Source organism: Diabrotica virgifera, chromosome 7, assembly GCF_917563875.1.
Source record: "Diabrotica virgifera virgifera chromosome 7, PGI_DIABVI_V3a".
Taxonomy (NCBI): Eukaryota; Metazoa; Arthropoda; class Insecta; order Coleoptera; family Chrysomelidae; genus Diabrotica; species Diabrotica virgifera.
The window spans coordinates 82,532,205-82,544,321 of record NC_065449.1 but is presented as its reverse complement, the minus strand read 5'-3'; positions in this window follow the sequence as shown (position 1 = coordinate 82,544,321).

Sequence of the window (12,117 nt, the reverse complement as noted above, 5' to 3'; positions counted from 1 at the left end):
GGCATCCCGGGAGACTTTTTCGGGACTCCCGGTACGATCGTTAAAAAACGGGACAATCCCGTTTTTACGAGACGTTTTTTCATCCTAATGTAGGTACTTAATATCTGCAAAATAACTATTTCTTGTTTTAATAATATGGCATTTGCTATTATCTGAATTAATTAATGTTTTGGATTAAAACTGGAAATTTTAAATACATTATTATTTTAACATAAGTAAGTAACTATCTACTATGGTTTAATTCGTAAGGTTACGACTGAAAATACAAATACAACAGAAAACGTTCAATAATGTTTACTAAAGTTGTGACTGTCTTTATTTAGATTTTTGTACTGCACATAGTTGTCAGATTTAAATTTGCATTCCAAAATGTATTTTGATTTTTGGCTCAAACAGCGGAATTTAGAAAAAAATGTTATAAGACTTTTTTGCTCTACATGATGCCTTCTACCTATGCCTTTAAGGAACGCACTATTTTCGGGGACACCCTGTATATTTTTACCTTAAATATACTTCCTTTTTAAATACTGAATTTAAGTTTTTTTAATGTTCCGTAATATGTAATTGTAAATTAATCTATTAATGTTAGCGCCATCTACACTCTACACGATAATTGTGAAAGTATCCGAAGTAGGAAATTCATATTTTATCAATAGAACGTCAAAATGATTAGCAAAATCTTAAAAAAATCGATTACAATTTAATTACTTTTTTGTGTTGTAAATATTAAGCGATAACAATTAAATAATAAATTTAAAAATTACCGGTGAAAGTTGAATTAGTAATCCGCTAGGAGCGACACCAGCGAAGATCAGAGCTTTCAAAAAGAAATAAATTATGTTATATTTACAGACTGTCAAAGTGTCAAACCATTGTAAAGAGACTGAAACTGACATAATATAATATAGATTGAGCTTAAATCAACCATATAAACTTTGAAATCGCAAAGCAAATTTCAAAAATAATTATAATAGGTACATATTGCGCTGGATAAAAGCACACATTGGTATAAATACAACGAAATCTGTAGTAGATCATCTGCTAAAAAAGCATCAATACAAGAATCCGCTCTACAAACCTATCAACTTCCTATGGGAGATTTAATATCTCTGTAATCAGCTCTCTCAAACGGATGGATGGCAGGGACACTACAACAATTATTCAGACAAAGACAAATATAAAAACATCCAGCCACACTACTTCTTCTCGTCAAGACATGGTTTATGCAACTTTCCAACGAAGGCTTCATCAAAACTGTTTGTCGAATATGAAGCAATCTAGTAGAATGTCTTTTACATTTTATTGAAACATCAAATTTTATACCAATCTCGTTTAAGTTAATGGGCAATTACATTCTAATCTTCTAATCTAATCGTTTAGAATCAAAGAATCTAGATAAATTTTATACAAGCATATTAATTGTTTAAAATTAAAACTCTGATGAAAAGGAGGGAGATAAATAAAAACATAACAAAAAAAAAACTAAATAAAAAATAATAAATAAATAAAAAAATCTTAAAAGAAAATAAAAAGTCTCTTAGAAGAAATCCTCCGAAATGTTAAATCGGGTTTATGTCTTAGCGTAGTAAAAAAATATTAAAAAAAAAACAACAAAAAATAAACAATTTTTTTTTAAATAAAAGAAAAAATATAAAAATTATAATAAAAAACAGGTAAATAATAAGCCTATCTTTTGTAAAGGAGATAACTCACAAGAAGTTGATTGGCCAATTAGTTGCTAAAACCAGTGACGATAAAATATAAACACACACAGAATATCTGTTGGATAAATATAAGAGAACCTATAAAAACAGAAACAAATTAAAACCAAAATCTGATTAGCTATCTGAAAACCTACTACTAAAATGAAAGAAATTAAAATAATTCAAAACCATAAAATGCTTTACCGAATATCTACAAAGCAAAAATAGCTCTACACAGTGAATCTGATTGATGTCTCCCCTGTATAACATGGATAATACTAAGTAGAAAGTGGTGCACTTCCATACTTTTTATTAGATTTTCCGATAAAGCCCGAAAACCAACTAACATGCCATTTAGTATTATCGTTCAAACGCCAATTTTATAGACCTTTCCAGCGACATTATCAAATTCGATTTATCAACCTTCGTCCACCGCTAAGAAGTAAGTAAGATATATTTAGACGTTTTTGTGTAAATACTGCCATGTCGGTTGAGCATTTGTAACTTGTAGACTTAGTTGACATTTTACATGGTTTACTACTTCTTTTCTAATCACGCGATCTCTGATTAAAAGAATTTTTACGGTGATATTTAAAAAATTCGTATAAAAATTTGTACGCAATTGTAGTTTTCCACGTAACTTATGAATATAATAATGGATAAATCATGCAGGATGACGATATGTTAATTTTAAGATATTAAATATGCACAAGATACTTCATTAAGTCTGGCAATTTTTAATATTTAGTACATAATATATTTCTTCTTCTTCTTCTTCTGCTTCTTCCTCTTTGTAAGCAATTCTGCTTGTTTATTGGCGGTCTACTAAGGCTATTTACTGAGAAATTAAGAAGGAAAAAGCACATAATGGTGGAAGCAAAAAGATAAACAAATTACGACTATATTAGTGTTCGAATATAATATTAGAAAAAAGGCAAAAATTTATAGAGAATTCAAAAGAATACATGTGGATTAATTATGCAATTGAAAGAAAAGGTAAGCTCTAAACAAGGAAGCCAAAAATTCTGCAAAAGTGTAAAATAATCTTATCTTTGAGAAAAAATCTAAACATTAATAAACACCAATTGTACATCGAGTGGAAATCGAAACGGCAAATTTTTTTAGTTAAAAATGTAATTTTCATTACAATCAATTATTGTGGTTTCATCCCATATAAACACAACATTTTTTAATGGTCTTGTCGGTCTGTATGAGCTTTCTTTTAATAGTGGTTTTCCAAGATTAGTAATTATAGTACCATTATTGTGTTTGGCTAAATCAAAACATAAAAATGCTGAGATATTTTGCGATTCATAATTTTAGTTTTCTTGTCTACTAAAGTAGTCAAGAAGACAAACAAACTAGTAATTGGATATTTTTATATATGTCGTTTAATATAACATGTCTAGCGGGTCTAATTACTATATTAATTAGCTCTGTTCCCACTACTAAATTAAATTAAATGATAGGGACCTGAAACCGAAAACCAATTTAGTTGACAAAAGGAGTATTCTCCTCTACAACGATTAAACAGTCCCCTTTCGGATATTATATGAAATTGGACGTGAAAATTGCAAACAATAATTTTAATTGAAATAATTAAAGGTATGGAATACATGTGAGGATTGGTAACATACAAGAAAACTGGTATCGGAAAGTCCCTTTACACAAATTAATTGTTTTTGTTATACTACAAAGGAAAAAATAATAACATTTTGTTTTTAAATTATTTATTAATAATTATTTATTTATCTAAAACATCTGTGTGCATAACTCCATTGTTGCAACACAACTTGTACATTGTGACGACATGTTCGTATGCTTATCCATCTCAGCATGTCCGGGGTTACTGACGTAAAACCTTGGCGAGCTTCCGTTTCATAAATCCTCATTCGAAATATATCTGCATTATCTAACATTCTCTTTAATGAAATCCCACAGTGCATTGTCCGGGGTTGTCAAATCTGTACTTCTTGGAGGCCAAGGAATTGGAGAAGCTCGCCCAATCCATCGGTTCGGAGAGATTTCATTCAGGCGTTTGCGAACAACGTGACCAAAATGTGGTGAGGCGCCATCTTGTTGAAAATAAACAGTATTAGCAGTGCCGTGAGCTGTCAATTGTGGTAGTAACCACTCGTTGATTATCTGCAGATGTTATTATGCAGTATTAAGTTACGGAGCCTTTAAAAAAATATGACCCAAGCAGATCAGTTGAAGTAATTCCAGCCCATATCATAACATGAGGCGGGTTTTTTCACTTCCTTAAAGAAATGAGAGCAGACTTGTCGAATTCTGCCAAAGCGAGGAGCTGGTAGTAATGAATACCTTATTTAACTTACCTAAAAGAAGACTTTGTACCTGGATATCACCGGCGGATTCGGAAGATCACATTGTAAGAAACCAGATAGATTACATTTTAATCAAATCCAGATATAAAAACACTATAAAGTCTGTGAGAACATACCCCGGAGCTGACATAAATTCAGATCATAATCCATTAGTAGGCGTAATAAAGATAAAACTGAAAAAGATCCAAAAACAAACAAATATACCACGAGTTGATGTCTCAAATATAAAAGAAGAACCTGTACGTCAGAGGCTAAAAGAAGAAATAAATGATAACTTAAAGAAAATCAAACAAGACGTGATAAAAACAACAGATGTAAATGACAAATGGAACATGATACAAGAAACGTTAGTAGAGGCAGGAAAGAAGATATTACCCACAAAAATAATAAAAAAACAGAGGTGGATGACTTCAGAAATCCTAGAGCTAATGGAGAAAAGAAGGAAACATAAAGGCAGGAGTAAGGCAAAATACAAGGAAATCCAGAGATTGATAGGAAAGAAAATAAAAGAGGCCAAATCCACCTGGCTGGCAAATCAATGTAGTGAAATAAAAGAATATTCTAAAAAGTATGATAGCTTTAACATGCACAAGAAAATAAAGGAAATCACAAATACACAGCGAAAAAAGAAAGATGGCCTTCTTAAAGACATCAATGGAAAAACTATTATAGAAGTCAAAGAGAAATTAAAAAAGTGGAAGACATACATAACAGATCTGTTTGAGGATAATAGACAAGAACCGGAATAAATCGACAGCGAAACGGGACCAGAAATCATAATGGAGGAAATCGAACAAGCCATACGAAACGCAAAAAACGGAAAAACTGTAGGTCCAGACGAAATACCTGCGGAATTACTGAAATCTCTAGACGATGAAACTTTACCGATACTACTGGATCTGTTTAATGAAGTATATAAAACTGGAAAAATTCCCTCAGGAATGGTTGGTGTCCACCTTTGTATCAATACCAAAAACAATATATGCCAAATATTGTTTGGACTATATGACAATATCACTGATAAGCCATACCCTCAAAATATTTCTAAAGGTGATTCATGGAAGATTATACACAAAGCTAGAATATGATATGGATGATACCCAATTTGGGTTCCGCAAAGGACTTGGAACAAGAGAGGCATTGTTTGCGTTTAATGTCGTCTCTCAAAGATGCTTAGATATGAACCTGGATATTTATTCCTGTTTCATCGACTTCGAAAAAGCGTTCGACAGGGTCCGACATGAAAAACTAATAGAATTATTGAAAAACAGGGATATAGACAGACGAGATTTAAGAATTATCATCAATCTGTATTGAAATCAAAAGGCCAATATAAATATAAAGATAAAAGAACTAGAATCCGAGAATATTGATATAAAGAGAGGAGTAAGACAGGGTTCTGTTTTGTCGCCGCTACTGTTTAACCTGTACAGTGAAGCCATATTTCAGGAAGCGATAGCGGAGCTAAGTGATGGAATCTCTATAAACGGAAGAATATTAAATAACATAAGATTCGCTGATGCCACCGTTATAATGGCAGACACCCTGGAATCGCTACAAGAATTGCTAAATAGAATTAATGATTATTGCATCCGATATGGACCAAAAATAAACAAGAAAAAAAACTAAATTTATGATTGTCTCAAAAACAGAATATGGAAATGAAAGGTTAATGATAGAGCAAACCCAAATCGAAAATGTTACGACATACAAATATCTGGGAACCTGGGTTGATGACAAAAATAACCAAAGTAAAGAAATTAAAGTCCAATTGAAACTGCAAGGCAAACATTTATAAAAATGAAGGCACTGCTTACAAACAAAGACCTTCAGTTGCCTCTCAGATTGAGGGCTCTAAGATGTTACATATTTTCTATATTGCTATACGGAATGGAAGCTTGGACATTGAAGAGACAACACATAAGAAGAATAGAAGCGTTCGAAATGTGGTGTTACAGAAAAATATTGAAAATTCAGTGGGTTCAAAGCATTACCAATGTTGAAGTGCTACAACGTTTAAATAAGGAGTTAGAAATTATGAGAAGTATAAAAACTAGAAAACTAAAATATTTGGGTCACATTACCAGAGGAGAAAAATATGAGTTGTTAAGAATTATTATGCAAGGAAGGATCCAAGGAAGAAGAAGCATAGGAAGAAGACGCATCTCCTGGATGAGGAACCTTAGAGAATGGTTTAACTATAGTTATTCAGTTATTCAGCTATAGTTATTATATATCTATTCAGAGCAGCAGCCAATAAAGTGACCATAGCCATTATGATATCCAACCTTTGATAGGAGAGGGAACTTTAAGAAGAAGAAAGAAATGAGGGTTGTCCTTTGCCAAAAATAAACATTTCGATTTCAAGAAATCACACAGTCATCGGTGAACAGAACATTTTGTTTGTCATATGCTCTCGGAAAGCGTTGAAGCAGTAATTGACACGCCTCAATTGTATACTTACTTGTGGCCGCCACATGTTTCAATCGCTGGTTCCAACTATTGTTGTCTGTCTGCGTGACATTAAACATTGTTAATGAGGTAGTTTCCTTATGAGAAGACGAGCGATCGGGCTACTTTTATCAACTAAAAAACAATATTTTAAAATTAAATAAGTAAAAAATAAGGTTTGAGCTTTAATTTAGGTACTTCGGTATTTAAAAATGATATTTTTTATTTAAAATTTTTTTGTTAAAAATTATTATTTAAATTTTATTTAAAAAAATAACGAAAGATGACAGTTTTAAATTTTATTTAAAATTTAAAATTGCCATCTTTCGTTATTTTTTCAGTTTTAAATTGTTTATAACTCGAAAACGATCAACTAGTGAAAAATTACAAAAGACCTTTTTTGTTTAGAATGATCCAAAAAATCTGAAACAAGGGAACCCCTTGTTTTTTTTATAATTTTATACAATTTATATACTGGGCGGGGGACATCTTGGGTATTAGTGCACCCTATGTAACGCACAGCTGAATCTTATGCTTGTGCGTCACAGTGTTGCCATGCCATTTCTTTCATAATTTCAATCAATGTTAAATGTACCTACAAGAATAATATGACAAATGAGGTGTCAAATGAAAGCTTATAATCCAAGGATAGTACTAAAGGTGAGAAATTAGACCTAGATTGTCTGTCCCTCAAAAAATAAGCTTTATATTGGGGATTTCTAATGTCGACATTAAAAGTTGCACTATTTTTTTTTCTATAAAACATTTTGATCTAAAACTTACCAGAAAACTTCTTTGTACTCTCTACTTTCAAATAAACGTGATTAAGAAGCTAAATTTTAAACTTCGTTACACAACTTTTGAGATGAAACTTTGCAATGCACAAATCCGCACCTTTTTCTTTAAAAAATTCATAACCTTTATCATGATAAGAATAAAAACTTGAAACAGGTACCTTTGTCTTCAGAAATGTAAGAGCTATATACTGTAAAAATTTCAGAAAACAATATTAAAATGGAACAAAGTTGTAGCGAGGTAAACGCAAAAAACGTGATTTCATTTTTTTTTATTTTTAGGTTAAAATTGCGATTTTGACAATGTTCCCCACATAAAATTCAAAATAAACCCTATTTTCGTTTTCAGCACCCTCGAAAATATAAAGTATGAATAAAATTAGCCATTCACCCCTCCGTGGTCAGTATCTCGAAAACTAAGCGCTTTTTTGAGGGTGTCCCGCTCGTGTATAGTATCACAAAAAATTGTAACGTGATAGTATGAAAAAATAGAGGATACGGCAACGGTGTTACAAGTGATGGTCGGATCCAATGCCAAAATCTACACAGACATATTAAGGTGCACTAATATCCAAGATGTCCCTGGGCGGGCAAAAAAAATATAAATGGACTAACAAATATTTACTAAAATTAAAATCAACACAGCTAAATGAGACGACCTCTAAATACAGGGTGTAGTATAGTAAAAATCAACACAGCTAAATGAGACGACCTCTAAATACAGGGTGTAGTATAGTATAGTTGATCCAAAAGATGGCATAACCCAGACATCCAAAGTGAATGTTATCCTTCAACACCAAATTGTTCTATATGGTCCACACAATGTCCAGAAAAAAGTCACACCATTTTGAGCGTCGGGTTTGGTGGGGAGAGGGGGGAGAACTCGGTAAATTCGTAGTTTTTTAAGTTTTTCGCCAATATTTCTAAAACTATGCGGTCTAGCATGAACAACCCTCTATACAAAATTGTTCTACATTAAATTTGAAATAAAAAAGGCCCTATGCATAATCTTTCTAAAATGAATGGTTCCAAAGTTACGGAGGTGGTATAGTATAACTGGTCAAAAAAAGGCCTAACCCAAACATCCAAAGTAAAAGTTTTCCTCCAACACCAAAATGTTCTATATGGTCCACATATTGTTCAGTAAAAAGTTACACCATTTTGAGCGTCCGGTTTGGGAGGGAAATGGGAGAGAAGCCGGTAAATTAGTAGTTTTTTACGTTTTTCGTCAATATTTCTAAAACTATGCTTTAGCATAAACAATGTTATATACAAAAATGTTCTACATGAAATTCAAAACAAAAAATATTCTATACATAATTGTTATAAAATCAACGGTGCCAGAGTTACGGAGGGTGAAAAGTCGAGGTTTTCGATACTTTTTATATTTTTTGGGCAATATTTAAGATATAACTATACCAAAAACCCAGGCATCCAAAGTGAAAGTTATCCTCCAACACAAAATTGTTCTGTATAGTCCACATAATGTTCAGAAAAAAGTCACACCATTTTGAGCGTCGGGTTTGGGGGGGAGAGGGGGGAGAAATCGGTAAATATAAAATGTACCGAAAACCTTCACTTTTCACCCTCCGTAACTCTGGAACCGTTGATTTTATAACAATTATGTATAGAACCTTTTTTGTTTTAAATTTTATGTAGAACATTTTTCTATAGAAAATTCCTCACGCTAAAGCATAGTTTTAGAAATATTGACGAAAAACATAAAAAAAAACTACTAATTTACCGACTTCTCACCCATCTCCCCACCAAACCGGACGCTCAAAATGGTGTAAATTTTTAGTGAACAATATGTGGACCATATAGAACAATTTGGTGTTGAAGGAAAACTTTTACTTTGGATGTCTGGGTTAGGCCTTTTTTGGACCAATTATACTATACTACCTCCGTAACTTTGGAACCGTTCATTTTAGAAGGGTTATGCATAAGGCCTTTTTTATTTCAAATTTAATGTAGAACAATTTTGTGTAGAGGGTTGTTCATCCTAAACCGCTTAGTTTTAGAAATATTGACGAAAAACCTAAAAAACTACGAATTTGCAGATTTCTCCCCCCTCTCCCCCCAAACCCGACGCTCAAAATGGTGTGACTTTTTTCTGAACATTATGTGGACCATATAGAATAATTTGGTGTTGGAGGATAACTTTCACTTTGGATGTCTGGGTTTGGGTCTAACTATACCATACTAGTGGGTCTTTGAAAATAATTTCTAAAAAGTAGCGGATTTCCACGCTACAATCTCTAAATGTTAAATGGATAAATGATTTAAACAACTGATATAAATGTTAAATACATTTTTATTATTTTTCTTAATTGTGTATTTGTTAATTGCTTTATATAACAAGCGAAAGTTTTTAAACATTTTTAAGACATTTATTGAAACCATCACGCTGTTTACTTTACAATCCTTTGGTCTTTATTGCGGTAGCTTACATTTGTAATTAAGGGGTATTTAAAAAACCCTTTAAATCATTTAATTTCGTATTCATTAACAAACAAATTAAAATACCGAACGCACAGCGGTACATATAACCAGATCTCAGATGACATGTTTGGAGCTTTTCGCAGTAAAGCTTATATTATATCGTCACCACCGCCCCATCATGGGCCCAGCAGTAGTTTCAGCTCCACCCGCTTCGTGACATTCTCGAAACAAGGCAATTAACCGGCAGATAAAGTGATTATGAGAGGCGGTTTACACCATCCGCCGCATCCGGCCGACAAGATACTTCGGTCTACCTATGTTCTCCTCTCTCTTCGACTCTCTTGCATTCTCTATTTTCCGAGAGATGCAACAGTTTGGTTTTAGTACGTTTATACGATTTTCAGAGGCTTATTATGTAATCCAGATAATTGGACATACCGCGGTATTGTTTTTTAACAATTTTTCAATATTCGGAGAATTAAAAATAAATTTAAATTTGTGGTTTGGCTATTTCGTTTAGTCTTTATCGAAGTAGGTACAGAGTCATCCAAAAATCAAAACCGCAATTAAAGCAAGCCTTGGAATAATGATTCCTTCTTATGGATGGTTAGTTAGTACTCCCGCACAAGGAATTCAAAAATAAGTATTACGTAATCAGACTTTTGTATCCAATTATCTGATTTTTTTCTTCTTCTTCTGCCTCTGCAGCACAAGCAACTCTGTTTGTTCATTGACGGATTGATACCTCTACGGAAGCTTGTCACCATAGGCGCCCATACTCATGGGCAGGGGGGCGTGCACCCCTGGCCTTTCTTGTGCTTTAAACTATATATATTTTTTTGTTTTATGGCATAGACTTGGGTGTCAATTAGCCAGTCACAACTTTTTTGTTTTCTATTCATACACATACATAAAGAAGTCAATGGGTCCTTAGAGTTCCATAGCAAGCTGTTCCATGGCTCTCTTCTTCTTCTTCTTTTGCCCTTTAATTCGTCCAATTCTGAACATAGGCTTCCCCCAGTTTCCTCCATTCGCTTCTGTTTAGTGCTTTCTGTTTCCAGTGCGTTCCTCCTATCTTTTTAATGTCGTCTCCCCATCTCATCTGGGGTCGTCCTCTTGCTCTCTTTCCTGTCCATGGTCTCCATTGTTGTATCGTGCTATTCCACCTATTGTCCGTTTGTCTAGCGTTATGACCTGCGAAGCTCCATTTTAGCCTGGTTATATGTTGACCTGCGTCTTTGACTTTTGTTCTATTTCTGACCCAGTTGTTTTGCTTTTTGTCTGTCAATTTTACTCCTAACATTTTACTGGCTCTCTACTCAGTTCAAAAGCTGCAGCTGGCCGATATGGACTATCCAAGTTGGTCACCACATTTTTTCATTATACATCTTCTTCTTCTTCTTTTTCCATATGTACATTTTATATCAAATTATCAGGATTAATAAATTTAGAGGTTAATTTTAGTTTCACAGATAAATTTCATTAAACAATCATATAATATATTTTTGCTGTTCGGAGACAATAGATAGGTACTCCAGGGAAATAAGGTTTTTGTCGGGACACTTGGGCAGCCAGGTTTCAAATGGGTTTTTTGAGTACTATATACCTAATACATTATACATACAAAAATGCCCGTCACAGTTCGGACGAGAATTTTAGTTATTAACAAATAAGGGTAAAAAATGGCAGTTTTTTCGTTTAAATCGCTACAGGTAAAAATAGGATAATTATATATCTTATTTATAGTATTTTTCTTTTAGTAGATGAGCCAATGTTTAAAACGGCAGTTTTTTAATTATGTTCCGGTCATTTGTTGCTTCGAAAATTGCAAAATAAAACTAAAATTTCGAAAATAAAAAATTTGCTATAACTTTCGCGAAAGTGACCGTACGACTTTTATATTTCACAAAAAGTTGAGTCAGGGAGTCCGTATACTGCCCAAAAAATTATAAGACGTTTCGTCAATTAGTTTAAATTTTATTCAATTTGTTTATCCCAAAGAGCTTTTTTTTGTAATGTTATTGTTCAGAAAATAATAATTATATTGAAATTCTGTGAAAACCACATGGAAGAATAGTATTGTTTTTAAATTATTGAAGAAAATCATTAAAAAGTAATTTTTGTCACTACGAAACCATTTTACTAAAGTAGTCATTTTTGGCTTGAAAACAATTTGAATAGCTTTGTTAATATTGACTGTAGAGTAAATTTACCTTGGAATTTCAAAAGCTGGTATTTTTACACAAATTAAAAAAACTTTTCGTCTATGTTAATTACGGTCAAAGTTAGCCACTTTTATTATTTAGTTCAAAGTTACTTCGATATACATAAAATTCTCCTGTAACAGTGTTACCATACTACTCCGAAACGGCTTGGCCG